At 45.8% G+C, this 12,413-nt stretch overlaps 1 protein-coding gene across 1 annotated transcript in view; it reads right to left on the reverse strand.

Moving 5' to 3' along the window:
• Window positions 1-12,413, reverse strand: part of TRPC5 (transient receptor potential cation channel subfamily C member 5) — a 65,431-nt gene that overhangs the window by 6,334 nt on the left and 46,684 nt on the right. The gene's annotated exons all lie outside the window — the stretch shown is intronic.

The following is a 12,413-nucleotide window of genomic DNA, read 5'->3' on the forward strand; positions in this document are numbered from 1 at the left end:
TTGAGAACCCTGAGCAAATCAGATGAGAGCTCCTGGCAGCAGTTTTGTGTTGGAAAGATGCAGCAAAGAGACATTTCAATTTTACTGAGAAAGTCTTTGTGTGCCAGGAAACCACCATTTTCTTGGTCAGAGCTCTCTTTGGCGCTGTAAGCAGTGAAATCCGCGCACGAAACTACAGCTTTCCTAACTCTCCTCCCTGCGTTGAGTACCCAGAGTACCGTGCTCCAGCGATCATTCGATACCCGATTCAAACCCGGAGCACTCCCGAGTTACAGCCAGTACATCAGGCACTCCATGGGCTCTGAACGCGGCCCAGTGGGCCACTAGCCGTGCTCCAGGTTTTCGGTGCACCTCCCCAGGGACTGCAGGCCACGGGGCAAGATGTACATTTCCGAGAGCTGCCCGAGCCTGCTCCTGAATACCAATACAGTGACCGTCCCACCCAAGGGCCCTTCCCTTGTTCAGCCTGGGCCTGGGGGGCACCGCGCACCCCGCAAAGCCACGCAGCGAGGGGTGAGCCCGGCCCTGCTGCGGGAAGGTTGGGTGTCCCCCTGCAGTGGTGCTGCGTTAGCCGCTGATGTACAGAGCCCGCTCCCGGGGACAGCCAGCACGGATGTCACGCTGCGAGGCTCCAGGAGAAGTGGGTTTCTTAAGAGGGGGGACAGGAGGAGGCGCAGGGGCTCTGCCCCTGCCCAGGGAGCGCTGGCAGAGGGCATGCACCGAGGGGAGCTCAGCCCTGCGAGATGTGCCCTGCAGCGCTCCGGCTTCCAGCAGGATCCTCACAGACCTCTGCTGTGTTCTTAGATGACAACTTTTTGGTAACGTTTATAATAAGCTAAAGAAACATATTGACTCGCTTTGCAAGTGTGACCTTGTTGCTTTAGGAATTTAAATCCAAGTTTGGATTTCACTGTCCTCTCTTTGAGCTTCTGTTGCTCTTGCCCTTGTTCCCGTCACCATTTTCTTTCAAGCGCTGCTCATCATTTCAGCTACAAAACACTCTACTTCTTAAGAGGACCGAGCCCTCAAGCTCAAAGAACACATGAATTCAAAGAAACCAGCACTCGGCTTCTCTGTGAGAAAAAAAAAACCTGTATCACTTACTATCACAATGCGAATGTGTCATACTGGCCACATAATCCTCTCGCAAATCTCTGCCATTTGAAGTGAGAATTAATCTCCTATAAAGATTTCCCCGTGGGATCGCTGAAGCCATCTTACTGTAGCAGTTGCGAGGATTTTCTAATTCAGTCAAAAGTGATGTATTCACAGATGTGCCAGATTTTAAATAATTACCTGCTACACTAATTATCCAGGATAATACAAGCATTAATCTCCATCTCTATCTCTGTGTAGAAAATCTGTTGTTTACATTTTGTGAAATGTTTTCTATAAAGATTTCCATCACCATCTCCTTGCGGGGCCATATGGTTTAGATCATACTTTGCCAAACAACGGCCAGCTTTTCAGCTGGTACTGACCCAGCCAGCGGAGCCCCAGCAAGGGAAGGCTGTTTCAGGTCTCTGTGCGAGATGGCTACCCCTGCTGCAGCCTCTAGGGTCCTCAATCTCTTCACGTGTTTTAGTATTTCAGCTCCCCTGGGGCTGGAAAGCTGATGGAGGAAACGGCTGTTACTTTTAGCACACAGGAGCTGAAGCCCACGGCTGTCCCGTGGGAAGCCTGAGGCAAATCGGGGCACGGGGAGGGCAATCTTGTGGCTCTTGAATTACTACCCCTGAAAGTCTCCTGAGTTTACGGTCGCTCCAGGCTGACAGGATGAAATGGATTACGGCAGCTCCCTGCTCTCTGCTGTGGCACGCTGTGAGCCGCTTCGCATCAGGCTGGCGTAGAGCCATGGGACAAACACTCAGCTCAGACCTAACGCTGAGATGATGGTAACGCTCAGCAGCCAGGCACTCTGACATCTTCACACTGTCCCACTGTAAAACAATCACAAGATAACCGGTTACTTAAGCTCCTCTACACTACACAAGAGGTGCACAAGGGCTTCTGCCCCTTCCTCTGTGTTCCTGGGATGCAAATCCTCCCCACGCCCATTTGGAAAGAATAATGTAAAAAGATCTCTAGCATCTTTCTAGCTGGCACAAAAAGGGCTGTGTGTGCCTTTCTTGCGTTTTATTATACAGCAGTCAGTGGGCTAAGCTGGAAATCAGGCTGCTGCCTGTCAGATGCAGATATAGATGGCTGTGACAATGCCCTCAGGACCAAGCAGCGCGGGAAGCTTTCCGGTTGTGCCGGGAATGCTGGCAGAAGCCGGCGTGATTTCTGCACCAGGAGCAGCAGTATTGCTCCCTGCTGCTGTCCCAGGAGGTGCCAGCAGCAGCCCTGCAAGGTCAGAGAGTGCCCAAGCTGTAGGACTTTCCCCTGGGAAGGAAGGAGGAGATGGAGCGTTCACCTTTAGAAGGTGCTCACTTACATCTCTTTTTTTACAGCCAATTGAGTAAGGGAGGTTCATTGCCTGAGAGGCACAGGAACGTCCAAGGGGCTTTTTGGCTGTGTAATTAGCTGCGCTGCGAAGTACAGAAGTTGTTAAACTCTGTTCAGTATATTTCTATCTCACATGCTTCTTTATTGCTCGTGGCTACACCCAGAGCAGGAAACAGCACAGAAAATATATCAGCAATGGCTTTCAAGCAGGCTAGCACCAGAAATATTCCTTTCTGTGTCCTGAAGAGAAAGCATTGCAGAAAGAGGGTCAGGAGAAAGTTAATCTTTACAGAACCCGACACAAGACAACTCCTGTGCAGTTTCAAAGCTGTTAATTTCGTAATATGCGTTGGGCAAACTGGTAATAACATCGGCAGAGCTTGGGGGTTTAATGACAAGCTCAGAGCAGCAGCAAGCAGCAAAAATCCAAGCAGGCTATTTGAGGTAAATGATGCTGGATATTTTTCAAAGAAAAATGTGTCATAGAAAGAAAAAAGAAGTCTATGAGAAAAATCAGGGACCTACAAAGGCAATTAATGCATAGGTAATTCAGCTGCAGCTGACAACAAATGACGTTGCTTTCAAAGCTGGGGATGACATACTGAAGGATAAGAACTTAATAGGATCAATCTCAGAAATAATACAAGAAAAATTACTAAAGGAGGACAATCTAGCATTGAAAAGGCAATTAGAACAGTCAGGGAATGAAACAGCCAGAGAAGAGATGAAAAAAGAGCACAAAACCACACGCTGCACTGGGTAAAGCAAAGGGAGTCCTGACCAGCACCCAGGCCTTCACACCAGGGCCGCTGCAGTGGCCCCACACCAACCACACACGGCTTCCAAGAGGAGCCTGTGGCAACCCCTGGGGAGAACAAGCCCACGGCAGACGCCACCCAGTGCCTCCAAAGCAAAAGAGTGCCCAGATGTGAGGGAGAACACACTTGGAGAGCTGCTCCCCCGGCAGCAGCTCAGCCGGGGATGTGGGGCGCTTTCTGGGTGCAGAAAAGGAAAAGGACGTTCATGAAGCACAGGCAGGTCCTGAAGAAATACTCATCAATAAACACCAGCACTGGTGGGATACAAGAAAAGCGGATTCTTGGGCCAGGATACAGCTAAAGAAAGACTTGATTTCAGAAAAGAGCTATCCTTATCTGGTAAAAGGCAGCAGGCAGCAAGGCCCTTAGGTGAGGAAATCAAACAGGGCACAAGGGAGGAAGAAACCCAAATGTAAATTTTTACATAGCAGACGTTTCAGATAAGCCATCAATGGGATTGCCAGCCTTAAAAACTTGAAAGCTGGATGAAGATCTCAAGTCATGGTCGAGCCCATAAAAGAACACACTGTACCAGAGGAAGTGAGGAAAAGGTTCCTTCATTTTGCAGTGTCCGAGGTCCACCACTTCGAACGGATCAAGGGAGTGGCCAGTTCAGCGTCAGCAAGACATCTCGCACGGCGACTGCGTTTTATAGTAAGATGGATAAAGGGCTCCATCGCTGGAGCACAGCCAGAGAGGCTCGGGAATGACGGAAATAAGGTAGGTCACTGGTTGCAATGGAGAAGAAAACCACTAATGGCTTCTGAATGCACAGGGTCAAGCAAAGAGCACGGGCATTCACTCCCGAGTGACGCCACAGCAGACCGACTAGATGAGCTGTTGCACTGGCCATCGCTCCCCCAGAATGGCCCTCCATCCTGCGAGCTGGCTGGCTTTCCCAGCTCTGGGGAATCAGTTTGTTTGCACTTGGAAAACGCTCTGCTGTTTACAAGTTTCACGTGCAGAATAGATTCATTATTAAAATTTTTATTATAGCTTGCAGTGCACTACATTCCACAATGTATTTAGGTTATATACATATATATGAATTATCTTTCATGTCCCACCAGCATATTGGATGGCATCAACAATAGCTAATGAGAAGGCCAGGGAATATTATATTTGAGAAAACACAGAGAACTGTGGATTGTGCTGGTTTTAGTGCAGTTAAAATTATTTGAACTGACACCTTTTTTTTATCTTCAGTCGTATTCCAGCAAAGTTCAGTTTTTATTTTAATAGTCAAATAAATCAGAGCAGTAGGAAGGTCATGCAGACAAATAGTTCTCTAAAAAAGCCTCAGCAGGAAGAAACAATGAGAAAGATATCGCTAAGGCTTTGTTCTTCCTGCCATCCATTCTCTCTCCTTCATCACTACCTGATAAGAGCCTCTTTTCATGCTGAAAGTCAGAGAGATAAGGGGCATCTGTGTTGATAATGTTAACTACCTCCAGCCAGGTCAAAAATCAGGTAATTCACACATGCCCATAGAGGAACGGTGGGCTGAGAAGGTACAGCTGACCCAAAGTGCTTGAGTGTTGATGCCTCTGTTAGTACCGTGGCAAAAAAAAAAAAACAAGAACTTTGCTTCATTTCTAGTTGCGCTATTTCCAGAATATTATCTTCGGGATTTTTTCTGCATAGCTGGTCAGCCTGGGATTTGAGTCCTCCAAGGAAGAAGAAATGTCTTGAAGTTTACTGCTGGGAGCCAGATACAAAGGAGAATCAGGTAGTTCTCTGTACCCCTATTTATTTATTCATTTATTTATTTATTCCCCACAAGAGAAATTAGTCCTAAGAAGAAAAATCCCAGTTTAGATCCACATGTGAATTTCAGATCCCAGCATCCAGTCTGTGCTATTTTAGTGTTTTCAGCTGGGAAATGTAATGTCAGCTGCAAACAAATGTATTTAAAGGTCTAACACTTTGTTTAATGTGTTATTTAAGGCCACTTGTAACTTTTAGATCTGAGCTCTGATTATGAATAATCACAAAGCACATTTGATGGTCTTTGCCACTGACTCCTATGCTACAAAAATGTTTACCAGAGTATCTGATCACAGCAAGCTGACCAGAAGGGTAGTAACACAGTAAACTCATTACTGGTCTGACCCTGGGAGCTGTTTTCCTGTGTTGCTGGAATTTCCCTGAATCAAAGCTCTAAGCCTCACTTCTCTCCTTAGGCTTGCCAACCTTTTTCTGCACCTATATACGCAGCCCTTACATCTCTTCCTCGAGTAACCAGAAGAATAAGATGTTCATTCCCAAACTTCCATAGTTAAGCAATGAAACCCTGTATTACATGTATTCAGGAAACAAATGCTTTTGTATTTTGCTCTTTTATGACTGGTCATAAACTGCCTTTCCTCAGCGAAGGAGCAGAGCTGGCCTGTGTCTTTTACTGAGTCTGTAAAGGTCATAGCACCAGTGGGAGAAGCAAGCGCCCGACACCTCTGGAAGGCAGCCAGCTTGCACAGTCACTTCAATGCAGTGCATGAGCTTAGCTGCCAAAACCTGAAAAAATTGCTCAAAAATTAAAAATCCTAGCTAAATATCCCGATTGCTTAATATATCCCTGAGCCAAAAGAAAAGGAACCATTGTAAATGTATGAGATGGCTCCAGTCTCTAAGTGAATCTTGAGCCGTGCAGATAGCACTGATTCAGGAGATGAAGCCCCTGTTTCTCCCCCCAGGTTCTGAAAGCAGAGCCTGCAGCTGAGGAGCTGCGGGGGACCAGACCAGAGAACAGAAATGCAGCCACGGAGCCACAGCACAGCATCCAGGTTGTTACACATCTCCCCACTTCATTGGATGGAGTTCTACGTGTCCTGTTTCACCTACGTAACCAGCATCAACTTATTTGCTAGATTGCACCATGTTGAAAAGGAATCTGTGAAGCACGGGCACCTAAAAAGTTCATGTTTCAGAGGATTCTTAATATAGCTGTTCCTATTGCTCAGTATGAGGTGAAAGCTCTTCCCAGATAAATCCCTTTTAGTTTTTCACTGCTTTTTCCCCAGTAATATTTTTCCTTTATCTTTCACTTTTCGTCTTTTCTTCTGCCTTTTTAACCAAAGTCCCCTCGATGCAGAAGCATAAGATAATGCTAATTGAGCTTGTCAGGCCTAAATAAAAGATGGGATAATGCAGGGGGCTGCAACCTATGCGGTTCCATCTGGATATTTCAACTTCTATCATGTAGCGAGAGCAAACCTTGCTGCGCTGCTTCACACGTAATGGGCAGAGAATTATTGACCTGTCATGCGGGGCACTGGTGTGTTAACTACACCAAAGAAAACAGAACCCACCCATATAAATGCCAGCAAATTCCCTGTAAGATCTTAAATCAGCCAGGGGTCGTCTGCAGATTGCAAGCTCATCTTGTTTTTTTACTTACATGTACTGTTTCTGCTCCTCTGAACAAGCCCTGGACTGGTCTGGCCATGGTGGTATGCAGGGTCAGATAAATATCTGGGTTTTCAAAGATTAAAAACAACAGAAAGGACTAACCTGATCCTGCTGACGAGACTCGTATGAGCAGGGATTGCAGGATTGGGCCCTGGGATGGGGAATTAGCTTTGTCTGGTCTAACAACAGAAGAAAGATGCAGCATGTGAAGTCAGAGCACATCGAGTGCTTCCATTTAGAGGCTCTGCAAACACCAGATGAATATTAACAACTTGATTCAAGTCCATGGGTTATATGTAATTAGGGCAAAGCCAGCAAAAAGACAAACAGTTCTACACCTTCAAATGAATACTTCAGCTTGCTAACAAAAAGCAATTAAGCTGCCTGCCAGTCTAGAGCGAGGCTCCAGGGCTGATTTCACACACAGGCCTCTCGCTGTATGGTAGCACCGTGGCACGCCACCGCTGCAATGTATTTCCCCTTCACTTTCAAATAAAAATCTGCTGGGAGTCCCTCGCATCCAGTCACAAGCTCCAGAGAGAGCACCCAGCCTTGGGAATCAATCCCACTCCTCTGAAGATGTGCTACAGCTACCCAGGAGGGAACTAGCGAGCAGGGGTCCAGCATTTCTTCACACATATCGCACTCCACAGGGAAATGTAACAGAAATCTGCCTGTCCAAATGTCACAAAAGGCACCGAGTCAGTTCAGGAGAATTTGCAATTTCAATTAATTATTACTGATGACACGGGTGAGTGTTTGGGAGCGCAGTAATTGAGATTTGGGTAATTACTGTTGCGTTGTTGAATGAAGAAAAGACCTGAGTGTATGACCTGCACCCGGAATAGGGGGTCTGCACATGGGCAGTGACCAGCAGGATGTGAATGGCTGGAGCCCCCGAGGGCCATAAAAGTCGGGGACAAACATTGGTATTTCATCCAGCCAGCAAACCAAAGAAGAGCCATTTAATCCTCTTTCTAGAGCCTAGTTGTTTGGCTACACCATAAAAAGCTTCAAGAGACTTTAATCCCAGCTCACATTGGCAACAAGAGCATAATTTAATTTCCTACTGTATGAGAGCGTTAAAAAACAAACACATCTCAGTTTCTCCTCAGAAATTCAAATTAATGGTTCTGAAATGGGGCTTGAGAGATGAACGCTGCCTGATGCTTTACAACAGCTTAGATTTGAGTCCAGGCTTTGGAGCTGGCCTTACCTCTACAGGGGGACAATCCACCACCCCAAAACCTGCCGCAGGCAGGGACTGTCCACCTGTGCACCTTGAGCTAAGTTTATTGAGTCGTAAAATTCTTCCTTAGCGAAACCACCAAGTAGTAACTGTGCAGGTCATGCATGCGGAGGAGGTGCAACATTTTTTTGACAGTCCTAAGGGTCATAGATCACAGCGGGGGAAGAGAATTTCTGCTGCTGTTGTGAATTAAACTGGGTAGCAATTACTGCCACGGTGCTGAGGGAGTTCAATTGGTGCAGAAAACTAGAGGAGTTCTTGTTGTTTGTAGATCAAGAGAAGTTTGATACTACTTCCTGGGGGAAATCCAAAGTCATCTTGGAAACAACGTAATAGGGAGCTGAAAAATCTTTATATTCCTCTGTGCTTTAAGCTCTCTACTCTGCAAAAATGGAGAAAATTCCATGTACAACATCCCTATGCTTACAGTCAAGAGTTTCCTGAAGGTGATCACTTATTTTTAGCTGCACATACCAACTGTTTCTGTTTACTGTACTGTAGCTTTTGGTTTGCTACGCAAAATATTTATCATTTGCATTCTTGTCCTCCACAATGTGGGCTAATCCACCCTATTGCATTCCATCGTTTAAAACTGCACTCCTAGTCTGGTGGCCAGTGCCCCAGTTTCTCCAATCTGAACGCGGGCAACTGCGTTTTAAATTGGTCATCCGCTCTACTGGCAGAGATACACTTAAAAAAATTAAACATGCAGCCGTCCTTTGCAGTAACAGCTGCCTGAGATGAACTAGCTTGAAGTAATAGACACACAAACCCACAGGAGGATACAAAAAACAGTATACAAACCGATTTTGTAATTTCATACATACTGCTAGGCGGAAGTCATTACTCCAGCATCGCACGCACACCATGTATTACTCACTCGGAGCTGTACCACCTTCACTTTCATGCACAGTAGTTAGAGGTAATTTTTCTCAGACCTACTTTGGTGTGATGCTACCCCTGAGGTTTTAAGCATCGTTGTACTTCCTTGAAACATCTGAAAGCTGCACGTGCTCGCATCTCTCCTTAGCGTCAGTGGGATGCCCGGTGCTGTTGTGTGCCACTTATCGCTCTAACTCACCTGGAACTCAGATTACGAGTTCGCAGCCCCACGGTTTTCCTCCCGCAGGTGGATCTTAGTTGCTGTTCTTCCGTCGATCTTGCTTCCCATTGCTCCTGCGGCTGCAGAGTCAGAACTGTTGGTACAGTTCCAGTGACTAATTCCTGCACGGCTTCCCAGAACCATCACGGACGTGTCCATAAAGCACATGCTTTCAGAAAAGATGCGCTGATTGCTAATTCCCTGCAAAAATTACCTGCACCCCAGGGCACCAGAAAGGCAACATGCACCTGCACCCTAGGGCCCCCAGGAGCACCCGCTATCACATTGTTTTGAAAAACCTGGCAGAAGGATTGCACAACTTCAGCTGCAGCCAAGTGGCAATCCTATGAGAAATGGCCTATCGCACAAAGTGTCCTCATTACCCACTCTGTTACTTTCTGCCACTTAACAAATGATGGAGCCACCTGGCTACTCTCAGATCGGCTCCATTGTCCTTCCTCTTGTCATCGTGACATATTCCTCTTCTATTCATCAAGTGATGGTATTTCTGTCACGTCTGGGAAGGTATTGAGATGAGAGACCCGGCAGCGCATAACATCCAGCTGCATTCTGTGCTGCTTGTATAGAACATTCTGACCTTCACATACTGAAACGGCACCAATCGTATGGGAATTTGGGTGTGCGCTTGGATTTTGTTTGCTTTGTCGGTGAAACGTGGTGTCTCCCATAACCAGCTCTTGACAATGGTTTGACAAAGGAGAAAAATGGGCTGTATGAAAAAAAATCAATATTGAAACTGCTTCAGGGTACCCCTAGAAAAATGTATTTACTGAAGTCTGAAATAGCTTAGTAAAAAACCAACAACATTATCGCAGGAAAATTCTTCCTTCTGTGAGTCACTCAAACCTGTGTGGAGGCTTTACTCTTTGCTTGCCTTGCTCTGTCTTCCACAGACACCCTGTGGTTTCATGCTGTGTGCCTACAGTGCTCAATTAACTACCAAGCCCTGACCCCCATACTGGGGAGACACAACAAAGGGCGACGAAAGAGCAGCTTAGATTCTCCTTTTTCTAACTTCACAGCAGAAATTCGTGTGTATGTGAGACAATGGAGAAAAGCTGAGGGGTAACTGAAGAGTAACCGGTACAAATGCATTAACGTATTTGTCCCTGGAAGAAAAGAGGGGAGAGAGACTGTTTGCATTGCAGCAGTGCCACTGGCTCATCAACAAGTGGAATTAATTAAGATGTCCTGACCACTTCACTGCGGGGAAATCAACAGAGATGCACTCTCATCCCTGATTTCCAGCTCGTTTTACTTCTCTGCAGAGTCCTGCACATGGCACAAGATTTCCTACCGATGCACTTGAGAAGAAGACCTCCACCCCACTCCAAGGGCTTCTTGGTCCTTTCCCTCCTCTCCCCCTGGAATGCTGTCATTCCATGTGTATTCAATGTAATATAAGTACCAGGAGGAAGAAATGCCCCGTTTAGCAACCAGTCTACTGTGATTCAGAAAGGGGTAGACCTCATTACAGGAGGTTAAAAAATGACCCACGGTTGTAAAGCTCAACATTTATTAACGAGCTGTTTTCTTCAGGGAAGAGATTAATTGATGTTTGCCCTCAGAAGACACATGAAGAAAACTTGTCCCTGAGAGAATGCTGTGAGCATGCAGAAATACCAGCTTCAAAACCCAAGCTGCACGAGAAGAGAGGCTGGAAGTGACTGCCTCTTGCCTTCCCAAGAAATGTCACTGCTCTCAGTAGCAATTGCCATATGACAGCTTAAGTGACAAAAAAAAAGTATCCCGTAGCATTTTCAGTGTCATTCTCCCAAGTAGGGGGCTCGCGCTGCACGCTGCACTGAGTGTCATGCGTAGGTTATCTGCTGAGTTCAGTCCTGTACCCTCAGGTTTCTCACAAGCATACTTTCTGATGGAGCAATTCACTGTTCCCAACTGCTCCATATACAAAAACATTAACACAACAGTCTGTTCTGGACCATTCACTTCAGTTAATTGTTATGATGGGTCTCTCTAAGTCATGTGGGATTGTTTGTAATGTGTCATTGCACCGCTCAAATTATTCAGGGAAAAGAATGATGAGTGGTTTGTATCCCAGTGAATAGCAAATACCGCTATTCTTATGCCAATCTTAGGTTTGGGCTTTGTGTCAGTGACAAGCCTATTTGATGACAATAAAGGAAGGGGAATGGGAGAAAATGGCCAAGGAGAGTATCTTTGTTTTCTGCCCCTCATTCCAGTCTCCCTGGAATGTGAGGAGCAGCACTGAACAAAGAGAAAGCGCTGAAACAGACTGATAAAGCAGCGATGCCTTTGTGATAAGCTGCTTTCCTGCTCATTTGGAAGGTCAATGGTCCAGTTTTTCTCATACTTTTAAATGTGATAAAGATCCAATGCCCAAAATCATGGATTTAACGGAGTCTGTGCTCAGTTTGACTAGATAACTAAATATAGGAGCCACTTGAATCAGCAGATGATCAACAGTAGTTGTGGAATCTGTTCAAGCAGACAACTCAATACTCTCCTCTATGTGCTTTAGCCAGGAAAGGAGCTCACCCACACATTTCCCCAGAGATTTGTCCAGGAAGTTGGGAATGGAAATAGTAGAAAAGCTGGTGCTGCTGGTTTGTTGGTGATTTTGTTTGTTTGTGTGTTTTTCCCCTCTGTTTTATACTCTATCTTCTAGAGGAAATCCAAGAGTCATCCAAAGCCAAGAAGGAAGTGTCTACTCTGCCTGTATTTCTTAGTGACCAGCTGAGGACACAACTGACTGCCCTAACTCCCGTTTCTGTTCACAGATGATGTAAAACTTCACCATCTCGCTACCTCTAAATCTACCATGTTAGGCATCAGAGCTAAAGTCAGTGCCCACTGGTTTACCTTAAGCACTGTGCACAGAAGATTTAGCTTCCTTCCATACTGTTCTGTGCAGTTTACCTTAAAAGCCTTAAAATGCAGATAAAGCCATGTTGCTTTAGTTTTCAATCTGTTGACAAATTTAATCATCAATGTACAAATTGCCTTTTACGTACACAGGATGAGATTACAGTAGAGAGACCAGTTTTGAACATTCAAATGAAGATAAAGTGAAACTGTCCCTACAGCCAACTGGCAGCCGTAAGCTGCCTCAGCTCAGATCCAGCCTGAGATTATGGGTCTACGGAGTCAGCTACCAGGAGACTGTGGTTGGTGTTACAGATGGAAATTACCTCATTTCAGTGGGAAGACTGTGGAATAAGAAATTACAGGACTGGGCTCCTGACACACACAGTTTCAAATGAGAAAATAGTAATAGCAGAGAGAAAAAAAAATACAACACCCACCCCCCAAGTTAAAACCAAACATCAGGAAGCAGTGGGAAGGCTTTCCTTCACATACCCTCTCGGCTACAAATCAGCTGCTA

The sequence above is a fragment of the Leptosomus discolor genome, chromosome 9, assembly GCF_034619465.1.
Source record: "Leptosomus discolor isolate bLepDis1 chromosome 9, bLepDis1.hap2, whole genome shotgun sequence".
NCBI classification, from domain to species: domain Eukaryota; kingdom Metazoa; phylum Chordata; class Aves; order Leptosomiformes; family Leptosomidae; genus Leptosomus; species Leptosomus discolor.